Source organism: Chiloscyllium plagiosum, unplaced genomic scaffold (genome assembly GCF_037043375.1).
Source record: "Chiloscyllium plagiosum isolate Xiang-an unplaced genomic scaffold, Cpla_swu_hap1 HiC_scaffold_151, whole genome shotgun sequence".
Classification (NCBI taxonomy): Eukaryota; Metazoa; Chordata; class Chondrichthyes; order Orectolobiformes; family Hemiscylliidae; genus Chiloscyllium; species Chiloscyllium plagiosum.
In genome coordinates this window covers 225,466-248,911 of record NW_028270290.1, presented here as the reverse complement: position 1 = coordinate 248,911, position 23,446 = coordinate 225,466, and the positions used below count along the sequence as shown (strand labels likewise).

Genomic DNA, 23,446 nt, shown 5'->3' with positions numbered 1-23,446 from the left:
CAGCACTTGGCTCATACCCTTGGGTGTCTCACAATAGCAATGAAGACACCTTCCTATGGCCATCAGCTCCTGGAGTAGGACTTGAATCCAAAGCTCCTCCCTCAGAGTGAAGGACACCACACATTAGATTCTCTACAGTGTGGAAACAGCCCATTTGGCCCAACAAGTCCACACCAATCCTCTGAAGATCAACCCACCCACACCCATTACCCTATCCGATATTTACCCCTGACTAATGCACCAAACACTATGGGCAATTTAGCACGACAAATTCACCTAACCTGCACATCTTTGGACTCTGGCAGGAAACCAGAGCACCCGGAGGAAACCCACGCTGACATGGGGAGAATGTGCAATCTCCACAGTCGCCCAAGGCTGGAATCGAATCCAGGTGCCTGGCACTGTGAGGCAACAGTGCTAACTACTGAGCCACTGTGCCACCCCTTCTGCAAGACACAAGATACTTTATTCACATTGTGTCAAAAGATATCTTTTATTCTCGGTGCTTGTGGCATCATGCATGGGAGATGTAGATCCTTGGTTACCAAGGTGGGGATAGATTATTGATGGTATGCAGGAATGTCGATGGTGGAACAGGATCAAAAGGGCCAATGGCCTACTCTTGTTCCTTGTATGTATGGGAGCAGATCTTTTTTTTTTATCCAACTTACATCAGAGCTTGCCATAATCTCGTACAAATGTTGTTTAGGCTTCATTTGTGTTTCAATTCCTCAGATCTCCCCACCATGCCTCTAACCCAAAATCTCACATCTGCATTCCATTGCACTTGTACAATCGGTGAACAGTGAAGTATATTTCCTTGTCTTCATTACCTCCTGCTCATCCTGTACCCATTGAATAAACCTCACCCCAATATCCTTTGTTCCAATGGGAGCATCGTTAACCTTTCCAATTGAGCCATCCAACTTAAACCCTGGCACCATTCTGCGAAATCTCCTCTTCTCCCTGTCCTGAGGGCTATCAAATTGTTTTGTAGTGACCAGAAATGACCACAACAATCCAACTGGGGCTAAACCAATTCTACATGCAGCATAACTCAACCATTTATTGGCATCAATGCCTCTACTTATGAAGCCTTCTGCTTTTCTACCCTCTTACGGCTTCCTCCACCTTCTAATGTTGATGAATGTTTATCGCCAGATCCCTCTATTCCTGCGCACTCTTTACAATTGTGCCATTACATTTCTATTACCTCTCCACATCCTTCTCCCAAAACATATCACCTTATACTCTTCTGTATTCACCTCTGACTGGATGCCATCTGTTCATTCTGGTAGCTCTGGACAATTCACGTCATCCTCACCATTTGCCAATCTTCCAGGTTTATCACTGCCCTGAATATAAGCATTTTGCCACAAACTCCAAGATTGATATCACTGACATATTGAATAAAAGCAGTCATCTATTTAGGGCTGAGATGTGGAAACATTTCTTACTTATAGAATAGTGAAGTTATGGAATTCTGTACCACAGAAAGCTGTGGAGATTGAGTCATTGAATATATCCAAGAATGCGATTGACAAATGTTTAGGTTTCAAAAGCATCAAAGGCATGGGAGAAAGTCTTAGTATGGCATTGAGATAGAGGGTTAGCCATGATCATATAGCATGGTGGGTCTGATGTAGGGCCAAATCATCTTCTTCTGCTTCGGGTCTTGATGTTTATATGTCCCAGCTGTGTGGAACGTTCCCACCTCCCAACCTCCCGTCCAAAACAAGATCCATGAATTAGGGCTTGTGTTGTCAATTTTGTTGTCCAGCTGTTTTTATCTAGTTTTTGGATTAGTGGTGCTGGAAGAGCACAGCAGTTCAGGCAGCATCCAAGGTGCAGCAAAACCGACGTTTCGGGCAAAAGCCCTTCATCAGGAAGGTTTTTACCCTGTTTTTATCGAGTGCCTAGTGAAATACTTCATTGAATCCAGTTCAGACAATATTCTCTGCATTCAAATTCTACTTCATTCTACTTCATCAATGTAATTTGGAAAAAACATAGAGACCTGATCCCATACGTACAAGGAACAAGAGCAGGCCATTGGCCCTTTTGAACCTGTTCCACTATCCACATTTCTGCATCCCCTTTATAAACTATCTCCCCCTTTGTAACCAAGGATCCATATCTCTTAAGCAAGTTGAAGACTTACCTTTCGCAAACCTGCACTGGCTTCGCTTCATTAATTTGATCTAAGGCAGGTTGGTGCGAATTGCAGTCATAACTACCAGCATCAATGGCAAGTGCACAACATAAAGTGAACCAGGACCCATGCGGTGTGAACCTCGGAGACCCAGGTTCAAGTCCCTTCTGCTCCAGAGTTGTGCGATAACATCTTTGAACAGGTTCATCAGTAAATGTAAAATCATTAACAAGTCGGGACAGGAGTCAGCTATTTGGTCCCTTAAGCCAGCTTTACTAGAATCATGACTGATTCAACATTCCTCAAGTCCAAGTTCTTGCCCTATCCCCGTAACACGTACTTCCCCAACTGAACAAGAATCTATCCATCTGAGCCTTAAATATATACAAGGACAGCTCTCTGTGGCAAGGAATTTCAAAAATTCACAACCTTCTGAGAGAGGAAATTCCACCTCATCTCAGTCTTAAACTGGTGCCCCTTTATTCTGAGACAATACCCCCCCTGGTCCTGGACTCTCCCATGAGGAGAATCATCCTTTCAGCATTTACCCAGTCAAGCCCCTTAATCCTGTCCATATCAATGAGGTCACCTCTCATTCTTCTAAACTCCAGTGAGTAGAATCCTGTTTAGCCTTTTGTTTTTAAGACAATCCCTCCATAATGGGGGCCATCCTAGTGAATATTCTCTTAACTTCCTCCAATGAAACAACATGTTTTCTTAAAGAAGGTAACCAAAACTGTTCACAGTACTTCGGATGTGCTCTCCAAGCACCTTGCACAGTTGCAATAAGACTTCCTGACTTTTATGCTCCAATCCCCCTTCAAATAAGGGCAAACATTCCACTTCAGTTCTGAAGAAAGGTCACCAGACTCAAAACATTGACTCTATTTCCTCTCCACGAATACTACCCGAGCTGCTGAGTCTCTCCAGAAATTTCTGTTTTCATCCAATATTCCATTAGTCTTCCCAATTACCTGCTGACCCCGTGTGCAAGCTTTCCATGTTTCATTCACAAGTTCCCCCAAGCCCCTTTGTGTTGCAGCTTTCCAAAACTTTCTCCATTTAAATAATATTCTATTCTTTTGGTTTCCCTTCCAAATGAACAACTTCACATTTTCCCACATTGCACTCCATTTGCCAACATTTTTGCCAACTTAACCTATCAATATCTGTCTGTAAAGCACATAAGACAACATTTTTTTACTGTAACTCAATATATATGATAGTAATATATCAGCAAGGTTTGAGAAGATTTGTAGTTCAGGTTCTAGATCTGGTCCAGAGCGTGTTGCAATCTGAGGTAACCCTCTTCGTTGTCCACTACACCTCCAATTTTGGTGTCACCTGCAAACTTACTAACTGTGCCTCTTATGTTCGCATCCAAATCATTTATGTAAATGACAAAAAGTAGAGGGCCCAGCACCGATCCTTGTGGCACTCCACTGATCACAGGCCTCCAGTCTGAAAAACAACCTTCCACCACCACCACCACCACCCTGTGTCTTCTGCCTTTTGAGCCAGTTCTGTATCCAATTGGCTAGTTCTCCCTGTATTCCATGAGATCTAACCTTGCTAATCAGTCTCCCACGGGGAACCTTGTTGAATACCTTACTGAAGTCCATATAGATCATATCTACCGCTCTGCCCTCATCAAACCTCTTTGTTACTTCTTCAAAAAACTCAACCGAGTTTGTGAGACTATTTCACTATCAACCACAGAACAATCCTTTACATGCTCTGAACCGAACTTACTTTCTTTTGTTCACTCTTAACTCTTAAGGGGTAGCCATGGGCACCCGCATGGGCCCCAACTATGCCTGCCTCTACATCCATCAGCACCATTCCCCACCTTTTCCTCCACTACATCAATGACTGGATTGGCACTATCTTGTATTTGCATGGTTGAAAAGTTCATTAATTCTGCCAACACCTTCCAACCTGACCTCAAATTCACCCAAACAATCTTGGACATCACCTTCTCCTTCCTGGAACTCTCCGTCTCCAACTCTGGCAAACGACTAACCACGGACATCTACTACAAACTCACCATCTCCCACAGCTACCTGGACTCCACCCCCTCCCACCCTGCTCCCTGTAAAAACACTATCCCTTATTTCCAATTTCTCTGCCTCTGCTGCATCTGTTCCCAGGAGGACGAATTCCACCACAGAACATCCCGGATGGGATCCTACCTCAAAGACCACAATTTCCTCTCCCACATGGTTGACAATGCCCTCCAGTGCATCTGCTCCATTTCCTGTACCTTCACCCTTGAACCACACCCCTCCCAACGCAACAGGACAGAACCCCTCGGTCCTCACCTTCTATCCCACCAACGTCTGGATACATTGCGTCATTCTCCATCACTTCTGCCACTTACAAACAGACCGCACCATTAGGGACATATTTCCCTCTGCACTCCATCTGCATTTGAGAGACCATTCCCTCTGCAACTCCCTTGTCAGATCCACACCCCCCACCAACCCACCCTCCCCTCCTGGCACCTTCCCTTGCCACTGAAAGAAGTGCAAAACCTGTACCCACACCTCCCCCCTCACCTCCGTCCAAGGTCCTTGCATAGGATTTTATACACTACATTGGTTTTGCTCATGCAAGGACTGCACAAAACACTACGTAGGACAAACAGGAAGACAGCTAACGATCCGCATCCATAAGCATCAACTAGCCACGAAATGACATATTCTTAGTAGCCACACACGCAGATGACAAGCAACATGAATTCGACTGCGACAACACTACTATTATAGGACAAGCCAAACAGAACAGCCAGGGAATTCCTAGAGGCATGGCACTCATCCACAGATTCAATCGATAAGCACATCGACCTGGACCCAATATATCGACCACTGCAGTGGACAACTGGAACTGACAACCAGAAGCGACACATTCAAACCACTATAAATGCCGGAGGAAAGATCACAGAAGTGCTTCACAGGAGGCTCCCAAGCACTGAGGATGTCACCTAGACAGGGGACGAAACATCTGCAACACAAATTCCCAGCTCGGCGAACACAACCACAACAATGATCCTTCCACATCTGACAGAAATTTACTTGTACATCCATCAATGTCATCTAGTGCATCCATTGCACCAAATGTGGTCTCCTGTGCATCGGGGAGATAGGACACTTACTTGTAGATTGTTTCAGAGAACATCTCTGGGACACCCACACCAACCAACCCCACCGCCCCGTGGCTGAACACTTTAACTCCCCCTCCCACCAAGGGCATGCAGGTCCTGGGCCTCCTCCATCACCAAACCCTTACCAGCTGTCGTCTGGATATTCCACCTTGGAACCCTACAACCATGCAGATCAATGTCGATTTCACTAGTTTCCTCATTTCCCCACCCCAACTTATCAAATCCCAAGCCTCCAACTCAGCACCACCCTCCTGACCTGTCCATCTTCCTTCCCATCTATCACTCCATCCTCCTCTCTGACCCATCACCCGACCCCTCACCTTCATCTACCCATCATATTCCCAGCTACCTCCCCCCACCCCCCCACCGCCCCTCCAGCCCCACACACCTCCCACTTATCTCTCAGCCCTCTGGTCCACAAGCCTCATTCCTGATGAAGGGCTTATGTCCGAAACATTGATTCTTCTGCTCCTCAGATATTGCCTGACTTGCTGTGCTTTTCCAGTGCCACACTCTTATCTCTGATCTCCAGCATCTGTAGTCCTCACTTTCTCCTACACTCTTAACCTACCTACATTTCTGTATACTCTCGTAATCAGTCTATATCCCTATATCCCTCCTCATCCCAGGCCCAGCCCTCTATTTCCACCCCATCCCTTTCACCTGACCATCTTCCTTTCCACCCATCTACACCACCCCACTCACTGACCAATCACAGCCACCTCCTCCCTGCATCCACCTATCGCCATCACACCCACCTTTCCCCAGCCCCCCCCACCCCAATTTATTCTGCAGCCCCTTCCTCTCCCTCCATTCTGATGAAAGTTTCTGACCTGAAATGTCAATTGCCCTTCTACTCTGTTTGCAGCTCAACTCTCCATCCACTTTATATTCCTTTGTACATTCTGAACCTCCCTGCCTTTGAACAGTTTTAACAACCCTGTCTCTCTTTGTACAGTCGGGAGTGAAGGACTGGAGGGGGTAGAGAGAGAGAGAGAGAGAGAGAGAGAGAGATGAGAGAGAGGTATCGGGAAGTCTGTGGTGAGTGGTGTTCCACAGAGCTCTGTCCTTGGGCCTCTACTGTTTGTAATTTTTATTAATGACTTGGATGAGAGGATTGAAGGATGGGTCAGCACGTTTGCTGACGACACAAAGGTTGGAGGTGTCGTTGACAGTATAGAGAGCTGTTGTAGGTTGCAGCGGGACATTGACAGGATGCAGAGATGGGCTGAGAGGTGGCAGATGGAGTTCAACCTGGATAAATGAGAGGTGATGCATTTTGGAAGGTCAAATTTGAAAGCTGAGTACAGAATTAAGGATAGGATTCTTGGCAGTGTGGAGGAACAGAGGGATCTTGGTCTGCAGGTACATAGATCCCTTAAAATGGCTACCCAAGTGGACAGGGTTGTTAAGAAAGCATATGGTCTTTTGGCTTTCATTAACAGAGGGATTGAGTTTAAGAGTTGTGAGATCTTGTTGCAGCTCCATAAAACTTTGGTTAGACCGCACTTTGAATACTGCGTCCAGTTCTGGTCGCCCTATAATAGGAAAGATGTGGATGCTTAGGAGAGGGTTGACAGGAGGTTTACCAGAATGCTGCCTGGAAGGCTTATCTTATGAAGATAGATTGACTGAGCTCGGACTTTTTTCATTGGAGAAAAGGAGGAGGAGAGGGGACCTAATTGAGGTATACAAGATAATGAGAGGCATAGATAGAGTCGATAGCCAGAGACTATTTCCCAGGGCAGAAATGACTAACATGAGGGGTCATAGTTTTAAGCTGGTTGGAGGAAAGTATAGAGGGGATGTCAGAGGCAGGTTCTTTACACAGAGAGTTGTGAGAGCATGGAGTGCATTGCCAGCAGCAGTTGTGGAGGCAGGATCATTGGAGACATTTAAGAGACTGCTGGACATGCATATAGTCACAGAAATTTGAGGGTGCATGCATGAGGATCAGTGGGTGGCACAACATCATGGGCTGAAGGACCTGTTCTGTGCTGTACTGTTCTATGTTCTATGATGGAGGGAGGGAGGCTGGAAAACACTTGGATGAAGAGAGGTCCAGCAGACAGGAAGGCGGTTACCTTTTTGAACCCTGGTGCAGGATCCAACTCAATCACGTTGGAGCCTTCAGAGCTCTGAGGCTGCGGACTATCTCCCGGTTGGTCTTCAGGGGGAAGTCTTGGCCACACACATTGATGAAGTACCTCCAGGGGACAGGACTCTCCAGCAGCTCCTTCATGCAGTTGAGATCTGCCTGAACTCTGCTCCAGCCAGCATAGGTGACCCACTCAGCTTGGCTGCGACAAAGACATTGTGGAAACACGAAGTGATTGACCAAACGGCCGCATGAAATTGACTTGGGGATTTGCAGTCCACGTGGATACAGTAGACGTTCTGTGGGGTGTAAATGCTCCGTAGAAGCCTCTCGAACATCTCAATGCTCTGGTGGATGACCATGGAGTAAGCCAAGGGGAAGTGTTCCTCCTCAGGGCTCAGGGGGACAGTGATAAACTTGCGGGCCCTCACAAACGATCTGCAATTTCGGGTCATATTCAGATAATCTCCCTAGTGATGGCTTGGTGCTTGAGGGAGACAGTAATGGAGTTGAAGAGGGCCCTTTCCACCTCCTGAGGGTCAGCCGGCCCCCTCCTCTCTGGACCAGCAGCCATTGACACAACAAGACCACACTGAGCACACACAGCGCTGATCTGAGGCACAACCAGCGGGTACAACGCTGGCTCAGCTTGGGCATGACACTTTCTAGAGGGCAGTGTCCCCAGCCTATTGGCGATAGGCAAATGCAGAATGGATGCTTTCTGTGCTGGGCAGCATTACCTCCACCAGGCCTTAGGGAAGGAGTGACTGCAATTTGCTGGAGAGGTCGCAGCAGCCAGTCCCCTCTCTTTGTTAGACTCTTATCTTCCCTTTTCCCCAAGATTCAACGAATGACTCCAACTTTCACTCCCTCTCCCCCCGGAACTACTCTCCCTCTGGAATTCCTCTCCCACTTTAATACCTCTCCCTCTCTCCGTTACCCCTTTGTAACCCCTCTCCCTCTATACCCCCTTTTCCTTTTGTAATCCCTCTCCTCCACTAACTCATCCCTCTCCCTCAGTAACTCCTCTCCTCCCTCTCCCTCTATAACTCCTCTCTCGTTCCTCTCTCTCTATAACTCCCTCTGTCTGTAATTCCTCTCTCTCACACACACACTAACCCCTCTCTCTCTCTCTCTCGGTAACTCCTCTCTCCCTCTCTCCGTCTCTCTCTGTAACTCCTCCCTCTCCGTCTGTCCCTCAGTAACTCCTCTCCTCCCCCTCTCGGTAACTCTCTCTCTCTCTCGGTAACTCCTCCCGCCCTCCTCTGGATGAAACCCAGCCAATGTTCCGTTGTTTCTCTCTCGGAGTCCGGGCTCCTCTCGCTCCTGTCTGCCTGCCTGGCTACAGGCGTTTCCTTCCCCGGTCTCTGCTTCTCTTCAGCCGTTCCTGGACCGGTGTTGCCGGGTGAAGTAAACGAGAGGATCGCGATGGTGTGCAGTCTGGATCAGAGAACCTACAACCAGAGAGAACACAGAGCCAGCCAAGCCCAATAACCCACGTCCCAGCCTGGGCTGAGATGCTCTTTCAGGAAGGAACCTGCCATCGAGCCCACAACAATGTGGGTGGGGTAACCCTTGGATGAAGAGAGGACCAGGAGACGGGAAGGTGGTTACCTGTTTGTATTGTGACTCTTAACTGCCCTCTGGGCTATTAGGGATGGCCAATAAACACTGGCCTGGCCAACGGTGCCCCCCATCCCATGAATTTATTTGGAAAAAAGTGACAATTAGATTAGATTAGATTAGATTATTTACAGTGTGGAAACAGGCCCTTCGGCCCAACAAGTCCACACCGACCCGCCAAAGCGCAACCCACCCATACCCCTACATTTACCCCTTTAAACTAATACTACGGGCAATTTAGCATGGCCAATTCACTTGACCCGCACGTTTTTGGATTGTGGGAGGAAACCGGAGCACCCGGAGGAAACCCACGCAGACACGGGGAGAATGTGCAAACTCCACACAGTCAGTCGCCTGAGTCGGGAATTGAACCCAGGTCTCTGGTGCTGTGAGGCAGCAGTGCTAGCCACCGTGCCGCCCAATAGTAAATCAAATTAAATCAAACTTCACCACCCATCATCTCTCTCTCTGATGTGAAATTGGAATTATGGTGATTTGACCATTCATTATAAAGCTGTGAATCTGAGCACAGCAAGTTGATATGAATCCAAAAATAATTCCCCTGGCCGAGAATGGCTCAGAGGTTAGCATTGCTGGAGCATAGTGCCAGGAACCAGAGTTTGATTCCAGCCTTGGGTGGCTCTGTGGAGTTTTCATGTTGTCTGCTTGGGTACACTTCGGATGCTCTGATTTCAAAGATGTTCAAGTTAGGTGGATTGGCCATGCTGAATTGCCCGTAATGTCCAGGGATTTGCAGACTGGGTGGGTTACCATAGCCACACAGACACACACACACAGCAGAACACTCCTGCAGGTTTAGGCAATGCTCAATCTAATGCAACATCCTGGTGGATCTCCTTTGCCCCCCAATCTAATGCAACATCCTGGTGGATCTCCTTTGCCCCCCACTCCAGTACAATCACATCCTTCCTATAATGTGATGCCCAGAACTGCGCACACTACTCCAGCTGTGGTCTCACCAAAATCCTGTAAAACTCCAACATGACACCTCCCTGCTCACATATTCAGTGGCTTTGATCCTTCTTAACTCCCTTACCTGCCAATCCTGCTGCCTTCACGGATGGCTGGACACACAAACCAGGATCTGTCTAATCTTCTGTGCTTGCCAGGGTCCTCCTATTTAACGTGTACTCCATTGCCATGTTAGTCCTCCAGAAATGCATGTCACAGAAATTTGGGCATTCAGTAGCACAGAATGGAGAATAAAAAATGACTGGCATCAAGAGCTGGCATCTTTTAAACATTGTAACTGTGCCCACATACATTACTTCATCTGGAAGTTCATTCCATCACAAACCACTCTGGGGAAAAAATAGCTCCTCATTCTTTAAATCTTTTTCCTCTGACATTACAAACACGGCCCTGAGTCTGAACTCCCCCACACTTGAGAAAAGACCCTTGTCATTCACCTTATCAATCACTGTCATGATTTTGTAAACCTGAACAAGGTCACCCTCAATTTCCTATGCTGCAGTGAAAAACACGTACAGTGCTGATCACCACCCAACCAGAAGGATGTGGATCCTTTAGAGAGGGGACAGAAAATGTTTACCAGGTCGTTGCCTGGAATGGGGGATTTTACCTGTGAAGAAAGATTGGATAGACTGGGTTTGTTTCCACTAGAATGCAGGAGGTTGAGGAGCGACCTTATAGAAGTTTATAAGATTGTGAATGGCATGGATACCGTGGAAAGTATGAAGCCTTTTCTCAGGGTGGAAGAGTCAGTTACTCGGGGACACAGGTTCAAGGTGCAGGGGTCAGGGGATGTTTAAAAGAGATGTGCGAGGCATGTTTATCATGGAGAGGGTGGTGAGTTCATGGAACACACTGCCACAACAGACAATGGAAGCAGACACAATTGTACTTTCAAGAAGCATCCAGCAGCAGGCATGAATAGGAAGGGAACTGGGGAATACGGATCCTGTAAGTGAAGACAGTTTTAATATGGAAGGCAAAATGTGTCAGTGTAGGCTTGGAGTGTTGAAAGGCCTGTTCCTGTGCCGTAATGTTCTTTGTAAAATGTCTCCAGCCTCTCAGTCTATTTTTATATCTCAAACCCTGCACTCCTGGCAACATCCTGGTGAATCTTTTCTGAACCGTCTGCAATTTAATAATATCCTTCCTATAGCAGCTTGAGCAGAACAGGACACAGACTCCCAGAACTGGCCTTACCAACTTCCTGTCCAACCTCAGCACACCATCCCAACTCCAATATTCAGAGACCTGAACAATGAAGGTCATCACACTCCAGCAGGCATTGTTTCACCCTGACTCCCCTTGTAACTGTCCACATCTCGCTGGGACACTGATGTGAAACATCTTGGCTCTTTGACTGATTCGACCAAGTCTCATTTCCTACTGTTCCTATGTATCCCTCAGAACAGGAATGTAATGTGCATTCCCATGGCAACATCACAATGATATACTTGTTTGTGGATTCACATGAAGTGGGCATCACTGACTGGGACAGCCTTGTTACCCATCCCCCTAATCTCTACGGCATCAATGATAAGGAACTCTCCTCTTTAGCTCCACTGTCCTTGTGTTTTAAGATTACCCTGACCACAAATGCAAAGTCACATGGGAGAGAGTTCCAGGATTCTGTCCCAGAAAAACTGAAGGAAGAATGATTAATTTCAAAATTGGGATTAAGGGTGAAGTGGAGAGTAACTGCAGAAGGAGTAGTGTTGCGTCATATTGCTGGCCTTGTCTTCAAGGTGATATTGATGTTGGATTTACAAGGTGCTGTTGAGGGACCCTTCCTGAATTACTCTAGTAAATCCACAACAGGTATAGGAGAAAGTGAGATCTGCAGATGCTAGAGATCAGAGCTGAAAATGTGTTGCTGGAAAAGCGCAGCAGGTCAGGCAGCATCCAGGGAACAGGAGAATCGACGTTTCGGGCAAAAGCCCTTCTTCATTCCTGAAGAAGGGCTTATGCCCAAAACGCGATTCTCCTGTTCCCTGGATGCTGCCTGACCTGCTGCGCTTTTCCAGCAACACATTTTCAGCCACAACAGGTATAACATTATTTCCAGGAAAAAATGGACAGGATTCATCAGAGAAGGGAAATGCAAATTGCTCAAAGTCTTATGAGATGATAACATGGAGGGCCCAAGCAGCTGAAGGCCGGTGGAGTGATGGAATTAGGGGATGGTCAAGAGGCTGGAATCGCAGGAGGGCTGACATCATGGAGTGATAATGAGCATTGATGTTACAGCTAAGAGAGGGTTATTAGGACTGGAAGAGGTCTCAGAGATAGGGTGGGGTGTAGGGGGTGTAGGAGGTTCTGGAGATAGAGAAGGTGTCAGGGCTGGATGAGGTTACAGAGATAGGGAGGAGTGTACTGGGTGGAGGGGGTTACAGAGTCATAGAGATGTACAACGCAGAAACAGTCCCATCAATCCAACTCGTCCATGCCGACCAGTTCTCCTAACCTAATCTTGACTCAATTGCTCGCACTTGGCCCATATCCCTCTGCACCTTTCCTCATTATATACCAATCCAAATGCTGTAATTGTACCAGCCTCCACCACTTCCTCTGGCAGGTCATTCCATACATACACCACTCCTCAGTCCATTGGCCCATCTCATCAAGATCCTGTTGTACTCTGAGATAACCTTCTTTGCCATCCACTACACCTCTAGTTTTGGTGTCATCTGCAAACTTACTAACTGTATCCCCTATGTTCACATCCAAATCATTATATAAATGATGAAAAGCAGTGGACCCAGTACTGATCCATGTGGCACACCACTGTCACAGGCCTCGAGTCTGAAAAGCAACTCTCCGCCACCGCCCTCTGTCTTTTACCTTCAAAGCCAGTTCTGTATCCAAATGGCTAGTTCTGCTTGTACTCCATGAGATCTAACCTTGCAAACCAGTCTACCATGGGGATCCTTGTCAAACGCCTTACTGATAGATTTCGTCTATCGTTCTGCTCTCATTAATATTCTTTGTTACTTCTCTGAACAAACTCAGTCAAGTTAGTGAGACATGATTTCCCACACACAAAGCCATGTTGACTATTCCTAATCAGTCCTTGCCTTTCCAAATACATAGGAGACAGTGAGGACTACAGATGCTAGAGATTAGAGCTTAAAAATGTGTTGCTGGAAAAGCGCAGCATGTTAGGCAGCATCAAAGGAGCAGGAGAATCGATGTTTCGGGCATCCCTGAAGAAGGGTTTAGGCCTGAAATGTCGATTCTCCTGCTCCTTTGATGCTGCCTGACCTGCTGCGCTTTTCCAGCAACACATTTTTAAGCTTTCCAAATACTTGTAAATCCTGTCCGTCAGGATTCCCTCTAACAACTTGCCCGCCACCAGTGTCAGGCTTACCAGTCTATAGCTTCTCTCAGCTTTAAAGCATCACCTTTTCATTTTGAGGCTATGTCCTCTGGTTCTAGTCTCTCCTACTTGTGGAAACACCTTTCCATACCCAGCCTACCACGGGGTTTCAGTATTCTGTAAGTTTCAATCAGATCTCCCTCACTCTTCTGAACTCCAGTGAGTCCAGACCCAGAGTCCTCAGCCACTCCTCATGTGACAAATCTTTCATTCCTGGGATCATTCTTATAAAATGCCTCAGGAATGCTCTTAACCTACTATTGTGAGAGATGACATTACACTGAATTACATATTTTGACTGCAGGCTATAAAACTCACCGAACTTTAGCAGCAAGCTATGTTAGTGTCCCTTTCTCACTGACTGCTGCTATCTCCTCAATAATTTGGAGGGTCTATGATGTGTAGATACTAGACAGTACAAACTGAGCATACACATCTCTCTGTAATGAGAACAACCCATGGTCGACTCAGACTATGTGGACTTTACCTTTACCTTCACCAAGCATACATTAATATGATTAAGAAAACATTTACTCAACAATATTCAGAATAAGTATATTCTTATTTAACCAAGAGACTTTAAAGGGAGGACTTTCTGTGTTTGACTGAAAAAGTTGAAGAAACCGTCCAACTTGAGGATATTGCAAAGCTGGGTGGCAAGTCAGATGATTGATTAGAAAATAAAGTATGGCAGAGAAAAAGGTTAATTAGAAGGAGGAAATTGGGATCTCAGAACCCAACTCAAAATCTTAAAAACAACAAAGCAAGAATTTCCATGGGTATTTAAAAACAAAACATCTACGCAATGTGAGTGTCACTCCTCTGGGGAGTGAGAATATGGAGTTATTGGTAGATGATAGGGGGCAAAAAGTGCAAAGCTGGAAAAGCACATCAGGTCAGACAGCATCCAAGGAGCAGGAGAATCGATGTTTCAGGCATAAAACCTTCATCCATAGATGTTAAGGAAATGGCGAATTAAATGAATAAGTACTTGGCTTCTATCTTCACTATAGAAGATACAAAAAGCATTTCAGTAATAGTGGTAAGACACTGTTTTGCTGACATTGAAACTTCAGGCCAACTGTGTCTGCATGCTGACTCAGAACTGAGCACGTGCACAGTTCCAGACTGTCTGCATCATCATCCCAATCTCCCTCACCCTCTCCCCTCCTCTCTGAATCTGAACATCACCAACATTCTCCGCACCATCTCCACCAGCCCCAAACACCATCAGACTGGACATTAATCTCTCTCTTCTCCAGGTCACAATCTCTCTCTCACCCTCAGACTTTCTCTCCCACCCCCACTCTATCCCTCCTAATCTCAACATCCAGTGAAACTGAGCAGACATGGAAAGAAGATGCATGATTGAAACACTTCAACCAATCGCATTCACCCATGCATGAGCAAGCATCTCCCGAGACAATACTGCATTTACTCTTCAGGGTCAACCCAACTGTAAGTCAGGAAGTAGGAGGGAGGGATGAACACAATGTAATTACAGTCACTAAGGAGGCTGGACTCAGCAAATTGATAATAGGTCTCATCACCTTCTGTCTTCATCCCAGAGTCTTAAAAGAGGTTGTTAATTTGGTTGTAGATGCATTAATGCAAATTCCTTGAATTTCCCAAGATTCATTAGACTTCACTCAGTCAGAGATCATTTAGTCTGTCAATGTTTTGCCCCATCCCTTGTCAGTGACCATTGCCTCCCTGCCTCTAAACTTCTTCTGGCCCCAAGGCCTATCTGGAATGACTTGATGGCACTAACTGCTGTTTGTAGACTCTTGCTGACACTAACCTCGAGGATGCATAAGGTTCACTTGGTACAAGGTTCATTAATTGAAACCTGCTGTTTTTCTATTACTACAGTATAATAATGTCTATTTAACCCTGACCGTATAATTCACTTCAACAGTCCCTTATTTTGAAAGAGGATGTAAATGCATTAAAGACAGTTCAGAGGAGGTTTACTCGATGAATACTTTGAATGAGTGGCTTGTGCAATCGGGATAGGTACTCAGACTGGGTTTGTTTCTGCTGGAGTTTAGACGGGTTAAGAGTGATCAAAATGTATGAAGGCTCTTAATGATCTTGGAATGGATGTTTCTTCTTGTGGGTGAGTTCAGAATTAGGGACCATGTTTATAAAATTAGTGAGGGGTCACACTTTTTGGACAGAGATGAAGATAATTCTTTTTTCGGGTGTGTAACTTTGGAATTGTCTGTCCCAGAAAGTGGGAGAGGTGAGGACAATGGATATTTTTAAGTCACAGGTAGATTTATTTCCTTGCATAACAAGAATCTAAGGTTACACTGGGTAGATGGGAACTCAAAACATAGATTTATCAGCCATAAACTTATGAAAGAGTGGAATAGGTTCAAACGAGCAAATGAATTTGTTAAATGCATTCATGAAAGTTTCCTCAAGCAGTATATAGAGGATCCTACTCAGGAAGCGGCAAACTCGACCTACTCATGGGAAATAGGGCAGGACAGGTGATGGAGATGATAGTGGGATCAGTCCTATTAATTTTAAAGTAGTTATGGAGAGGAACTGGTCCACAGGTTCATGTTCTAAATTGGAGAAAGGTGAATTTTGATGGAATTAGACAGGAGCTTGCAGGGGTTGATTGGAATAGTTTGTTTGAGGCAAAGGGACCTCCAGCAAGTGGGAGGCTTTTAAAAGTGAGATCGCTGGAGTTCAAGGTCTATATGTTCCTATGAAGGTGAAAGGCAAGGTTGACAGGAATAGGGAACCCTGAATGACAAGAGATATTGAGGCTTTGACCAGAAAACGAATGAGGTATGGCTGAGGTACCGGCAGCTGGGACCAAGGGAATCCCTGGATGTATACAGGGGATGCAGGGTTTTACTGAAGAAGAAATCAGGAAAGCAAAAAGGGGGGCATGGGATGGCCTTGGCTGAGAAGGTTAGGATGCATCCAAAGAGGTTCTTTAAGTAAAAAGGAGTAAGAATAACTATCGAAAGAATAGTTATTTCTTATTTTCTAAAGGCAAGTTAAGTCATTGTGTTCCAGAGGTAATTGGACAAATTGATAGGCTTGAAGCAAAGCGCACTTTACTCTGACACTGCAGTTAAAATAGTGATTTTAAAATAGCGACAATTCCAAGATGGAGGTGAAACAGGACACCTGAGATCGAGCTAGTCCACTCCGCCCATTTAGAGTCATCGGGTCATAGAGATGTACAGCACAGAAACAGACCCTTCGGTCCAACTCATCCAGATATCCCAACCCAATCTAGCCCCACCTGCCAGCACCCGGCCCATCTTCCTCCAAACCCGTCCTATTCATATACCCATTCAAATGATTTTTCAATGTTGCAATTGTACCAGCCTCCACCACATCATCTGGCAGCTCATTCCATAAACGTACCACCCTCTGTGTGAAAACGTTGCCCCTTAGGTCTCTTTTATATCTTTCTCCTCTTACCCTAAACCTATGTTCTCTAATTCTGGACTTCCCCACTCCATTTGTCTATTTATCATATTCATGTCCCTCATGACTTTATAAACCTCTATACAGTCACCCCATAGCCTCCGATGCTCCGGGGAAAACAGCCCCAGCCTGTTCAACCTCTCCCTGCAACTCAAATCCTCCAACCCTGGCAACATTGTTGTGAATCTTTTCTGAACCCTTTCAAGTCTCACAACATCCTTTTAAAAGGAAGGAGACCAGAATTGCACACAATATTCCAAAAGTGGCCTTACCAATGTCCTGTACAGCTGCAACTAACTCCTGTGTTCAATACTGTGACTAATAAAGGAAAGCATACCAAACGCCTTCTTCACTATCATATCCTACCTGCAACTCTACGTTCAAGGTGCAAGAACCTGCACTTCAAGGTCTCTTTGTTCCAGCACTTCAGCAGGACTTTACCATTAAGTGTATAATTCCTGCTAATATTTGCTTTCCCAAAATGGCTCCTGCCATCACTACTTTACAGTTGATAACCTTTTGTACAAAACTCCCTGAAAATTTAATTTTAAGTAGCTTTCCCATGAGTTCTTGCCCTATAGAATACAGGCCTAATGCACTTTATGGTCTCTTAAGAATGTCAATCCCTGTGTGGCAAATTCATAACTGCAGCATTGCCATGTGCCCTTGCAGATTAGAGGGATAATTAGTGATATCAGTTCAGCCTTGTTCAAAAGAGGAGAACTACTTGAATATCGAAGTAGTACGTACTATTCAAGCTCAATGAAGGAGGAACAGAATATTGGTTTGCTTCAGCATTGTCTCATATGCTGCAGATGGGAGCTCTGTGAGTATTCCTTCATTTGAAAAGGAGATTTTCAGACTAAATGAGAGAGAATAATTGTATTAGATGAAATCAATCAAGTACCATTCGCCAGCAACTGGCCCACACCCCTTCAAACCTCTCCCACTCAAATACCCATCCAGATGCCGCTGAAATGTTGCAATTGTACCAGCCTCCACCACCTCCCTCGGCAGCCCAGTCCACATACACGTACTTTTCCTTTTCAGTTTTCTCTTTTCCTTCTTCACGTTTGCATTTTTGATCTTTCTTCTCTCTTCTTTCTTCTCCTGGCTATGGGACTCCTGGCCTCAGACTGTGCACAAACTCAGCCTGACAGTCTCTCGGTCCAAGCTGAGCAATCCCTCAGTGGCCCAAGGTGCCGCTCTCTCAATGGCTGAGCAGGTGCAGTCTCTTGGCTAGGTGTGTTGATCTCTCTGCCTGACTTGGTGATCTCTTGGTCGGGTGTGGGGATCTCTCGGACGGGTGTGGGGATCTCTTGGCTGGGTGTGGGGATCTCTTGGCTGGGTGTGGGGATCTCGCAGCCCACCATGGTAATCTCTCAGCCCAGCATGATGATCTCTCAGCCCAGTTTGGTGATCTCTCGGCCCGACATGGTCAACTCTCGGCTGGGGGGATGGTGATCTTTCAGCCTGGCATCGTGATCTCTTGGCCTAATGTGACGATCTCTCGGCCCAGCGTGATGATCTCTCAGCCTGGAGTGGTGATCTCTCAGCCCAGCATGGTGATCTTTCAGCCTGATATGGTGCTCTCTCAGCTCAGTGTGGTGATCTCTCAGCCCAGGGTAGTGATCTCTCATCAAGGTATGATGATCTCTTGGCCCGGTGTGATGATCTCTCAGCCAGCTGTGGGGATCTCTCAGCCCAGTCTGATGATCTCTTGGCCTGGTGAGTGATCTCTTGGTCCAGCATGTGCAGTCTCTTGGCCAGCTATCGCTTAGCACGGACCTCTGATCTCGAGGTGATTCTTTGAAGTGTGGTCCAACTGAGATTAAGCACTTAAGAAAGACTGTAATGTTTAAACCTGCATCTTTATTCCTTTATTTTCCACTTAAAAGTAAGAAGGTCTGCAACGTGTAACTGTTAAACTTATATCATGTGTTTATGTTACATTATATTTACTTTAAAAATAAAAAGTGTTGAATTTTTAACATTGTTCTTTCTTCATATCTTCTTCTTAAGATTCTGTGCCAAGGTATTTGTCCCTAAGATGGCTCATTGTGTGTGACATTATACACTTCTCACTGTATTCCTGTACCTTTGTACTGAGTACGTGTGACAATAAAATCAAAATCAAATTACAGACAAAAGAAAGAAGAGTTGGAATAACTATTGGAAAACTTAGCAGAACAATGGGTTATTTAACTCATAAACAGCAACTGCTCCAATAGAGTAACATCCCATAAATACATCCTTGGCACAGGCAAATTCAGTAAAATAGATTGTCTCACATGCAATTCTGGACAAGGATTACAATAGAGTTGTTCAAAATTACATTTACTTTCAGTATTCTGGAAACAGTTCAATATATATTTATCCCTTTAAATCTTTCCTATTCATGTCCCTGTCCAAATGTCTCCGAAATGTTGTAATTGTACCTGCCTGGACCACTTTCTCTGGCAGCCCATTCCATACACACACCCTCTCTGCATGAAAATGTTACTCCTCAGGTCCCTTTTAAATCTTTCCCCTGTCACCTTAAACCTGTGCCATCTGGTTTTGGACTCCCCTGCCCTGGGGAAAAGGCCTTTGCTATTCATCTTGTCTCTGGCCCCTCATGATTTTATAAATTTTGCCAGTGATGATATATAAGCAGGGTAGAAGATGAAAGCCTGATTACCAGGAAACACAAAATCAGAATAAAGGCTTCAGTTTCAAACTGGTAACTAATGGAGTGTCACAGGGATCAATGCTGTGACCTCAACTATTGACAATCACGTTAAATTACTGGGTTAGGTTGAATAAATGGGAAGGAAAAGGAACGTAGAGTATAATGTGGCTGTGGCATGAGGTTGTTTGATTGACAGGAATAACAGAGAGCAGGACATTATTTAAAAGGAGAGAGATGACAGAATTCTGGAGGAGGAGAATCTGCTTGTTCTTGGAGAAGAATCACAAAAGAGTAACATACAGGTACATCAAAGAAGTAAGTAGTTAGATGGAATATTGATCTTTAACGTTAGGGAGTAATGTATAAAAGGAGGGATGTCTTGTTACAACTGCACGGTCACTGTTCAGATCACACATCGATATTGCATTCAGTTTTGGATTCCTTTATGAAAACGATATACTTGCATTGGAAGCAGTTCAGAAAACTCTCAGTTCCTTGTTTCAAAAATCCAATTAACTTGGATTAGAAACATTAACTCTCTTATCCCTCCACAGATGCTGCCAGACCTGCTGCGGTTCTCCGGTGATTTCTTTTTGGCGTGTTCCAAGAGGTTTATATTGAGAAGAATAAATACCCTGGAGTGAGTTACAGACTGGAATCTAATCAAGGGATTCGAAGTAGTGATCTGACTGGAAAGCCACTGGAATTCTGAAAATGTGATTGCACTGATATTTTTGTCTCAATAGTATCCAGCGGAGGTGTCTTTTTAAAAATAAAACTCAATATTCAAACTTCCATGTGCACTTGTCTGGGAAAGCCACATCTGGGACTGTATCCTCCAAGGTGGGTCTGTATCTCAGTGATTCAGAGTTGTTTCATAGCATCCCTGTTGCAGTGTTTTAAATGCAGGAAGAGCTCACTGAACAGAGAAGAACAAAGAACAATGCAGCTCAGGAACAGGCCCTTCGGCCCTCCAAGCCTGCGCTGACACATGTTACCCTTCCATACTAAAGACTTTGAGAGAAAGTGAGGGCTGCAGATGCTGGAGATCAGAGCTGAAAATGTGTTGCTGGAAAAGCGCAGCAGGTCAGGCAGCATCCAAGGAACAAGAGAATCGATGTTTCGGGCAAAAGCCCTGCTGCGCTTTTCCAGCAACACATTTTCAGTTTCCATACTAAAACCATCTTCATTTCCAGGATCCGTATCCCTCTATTCCCTTCCTATTTGTGTATTTGTCCAGGTATTCCCTTGAATGCTACTAATGTGTCTGCTTCTATCACCTCCTCTGGCAGTACATTCCAGGCACTCACCACCGTTTGTGTGAAACACGGGCCTTGCACATCTCTTTTAAACTTCCTTCCTTATGGTTTGAACCTGTGCCTTTCGTACTTGACCCCTCCACCCTGGGAAAAAGCCTCATATTTCCACTTCATCCAATGCCATTCACAATCTTACAAAATTCTACATTCCAATGTAAACAAATCCAGTCTATCCAAACTTTCTTCATGGCTAAAACCACTCATACTAAGGCAACACCCTGGCAAACCTTTTCTGTACCCTGTCTAAAGCATCAACGTCCTTCTCGTAGTGTGGTGATCAGAACTAGACACAATATTCCAAGTGCAGCCAAACTAAAGTTCTACAAAGCTGAAGCATAACTTGCCTATCATAGAAACCATAGAATCCTTACATTGTGGAAACAGGCCATTTGGCCAAACAAGTCCACACCGACCCTCTGAAGTGTATCCCACGCAGACCCATTCCCCTTCCCTATTATTCCACATTTCCCCTGAATAATGCGCCTACCTTACACATCCCTGAACGCTATGGGCAATCTAGCTTGGCCAATTCACCTAACCCACACATCTTTGGACTACTGTTATACTCAATGCCCATTCCAATGAAGGCAAGCATGCCATAGGTCTTTTTACTCCCTTATCCACCAGCAAGAAAGGAAGCACATGTCAGGTATAGACAGGATAGACTGAGTGCACATATCAGGTATAGACAAGATAGATCGAGTGAATCCTTAGAAGGGTATACGTAAGAGAGAAATCAGGAGGGCAAAAAGGGGACATGAGATAGCTTTGGCAAATAGAGTTAAGGAGAATCCAAAGGGTTTTTACAAATACATTAAGGACAAAAGGGTAACTGGGGAGAGAATAGGGCCCCTCAAAGATCAATAAGGCGGCCTTTGTGTGGAGCTGCAGGAGATGGGGCAGATACTAAACGAGTATTTTGCATCGGTATTTACTATGGAAAAGGACATGGAAGACATAGAATGTGGGAAATAAATGGTGACATCTTGAAATATTACAGAGAAGGAAGTGCTGAATGTCTTGAAATGCATAAAAGTGGATAAATCCCCGGTACCTGACCAGGTGTCCCCGAGAAATCTGTGGGAAATGATTGCTGGGCCTCTTACTGAGATATTTGTATCAGCGATAGTCACAAGTGAGGTGTCGGAAGACTGGAGGTTGGCTAATGTGGTGCCACTGTTTAAGAAGGGTAGTAAGGACAAGCCAGGGAACTAGAGACAGTGAGCCTGATGTCAGTGGTGGGCAAGTTGTTGGAGGTAATCCTGAGGGACAGGATGTACATGTATTTGGAAAGGCAAGGACTGATTAAGGATAGTCAATATGGCTTTGTGTGTGGGAAATCATGTCTTACAAACTTGATTGACATTTTTGAACAAGTAACAGAGGGTTGATGAGGGCAGAGCGGTAGATGTCATCTATATGGACTTCAGTAAGGCGTTCGACAAGGTTCCCCATGGGAGATTGGTGAGCAAGGTTAGATCTCATAGAAAGCAGGGAGAACGAGCCATTCGGATATAGAACTGGCTCAAAGGTAGAAGACAGATGGTGGTGGAGGAGGGTTGTTTTTCAGACTGGAGGCCTGTGACTTGTGGAGTGCCACAAGGATTGGTGCTGGGTACACTACTTTTCAACATTTATATAAATGATTTGGATGCGAGCATAAGAGGTATAGTTAGTAAGTTTGCTGAAAACACCAAAATTAGAGGTGTAGTGGACAGCGAAGATTACAACAGGATCTTGATCAGATAGATTAATGGCCTGAGGAGTGGCAAATGGAGTTTAATTTAGATAATTGTGAGGTGCTGCATTTTGGGAAAACAAATCTTAGCAGGACATACACATTAATGGTAAGGTCATAGGGAGCGTTGATGAACAAAGAGACCTTGGAGTGCAGGTTCATAGTTCTATGAAAGCATAATCTCAAGTAGATAGGTTAGTGAAGAAGGCATTTGTTATGCTTTCCTTTATTTGTCAGAGTATCGAGTACAGAAGTTGAGAGGTCATGTTGTGGCAGTACAGGACATTGGGAGAAAGTAAGGACTGCAGATGCTGGAGACCACAGTTGAAAAATGTGGTGCTGGAAAAACACAGCAGGCCAGGCAGCCTGGCCTGCTGTGTTTTAACAGCACCACATTTTTCAGTACAGGACATTAGTTAAGGCACTGCTGGAATATCGTGTGCAATTCCAGTCTCCTTCCTATCGGAATGATGTTGTGAAACTTGAAAGGGTTAAGTAAAGATTTAAAGGGATGTTGCCAGGGTTGGAGAATTTGAGCAATAGGGAGAGGTAGAATAGGCTAGGACTTCTTTCCCTGGAGCATCGGAGGCTGAGGGGTGATCTTATGGAGGTTTATAAAATCATGAGGAGCATGGATAGGATAACTAAACAAAGTCTTTTGCCTGGAGTGTGGGAGCACAGAACTAGAGGGCATACATTTAGAGTGAGGGGGAAAGATATAAAGGAGACCTAGGGAGCAACTTTTTCATTCAGAGGGTTTTATGTAAATGGAATGAGCTGCCAGAGGAAGTGGTGGTGGCTAGTACAATTGCAACATTGAAAAGGTATCTGCATGGGTATGTGAATGGGAAGGG

General features: G+C 45.2%; 1 pseudogene; it reads right to left on the bottom strand.

Annotated features, from left to right (window-relative positions):
- Window positions 1–23,446, bottom strand: part of LOC148133971 (beta-1,3-galactosyl-O-glycosyl-glycoprotein beta-1,6-N-acetylglucosaminyltransferase 3-like) — a 41,473-nt pseudogene that overhangs the window by 2,477 nt on the left and 15,550 nt on the right.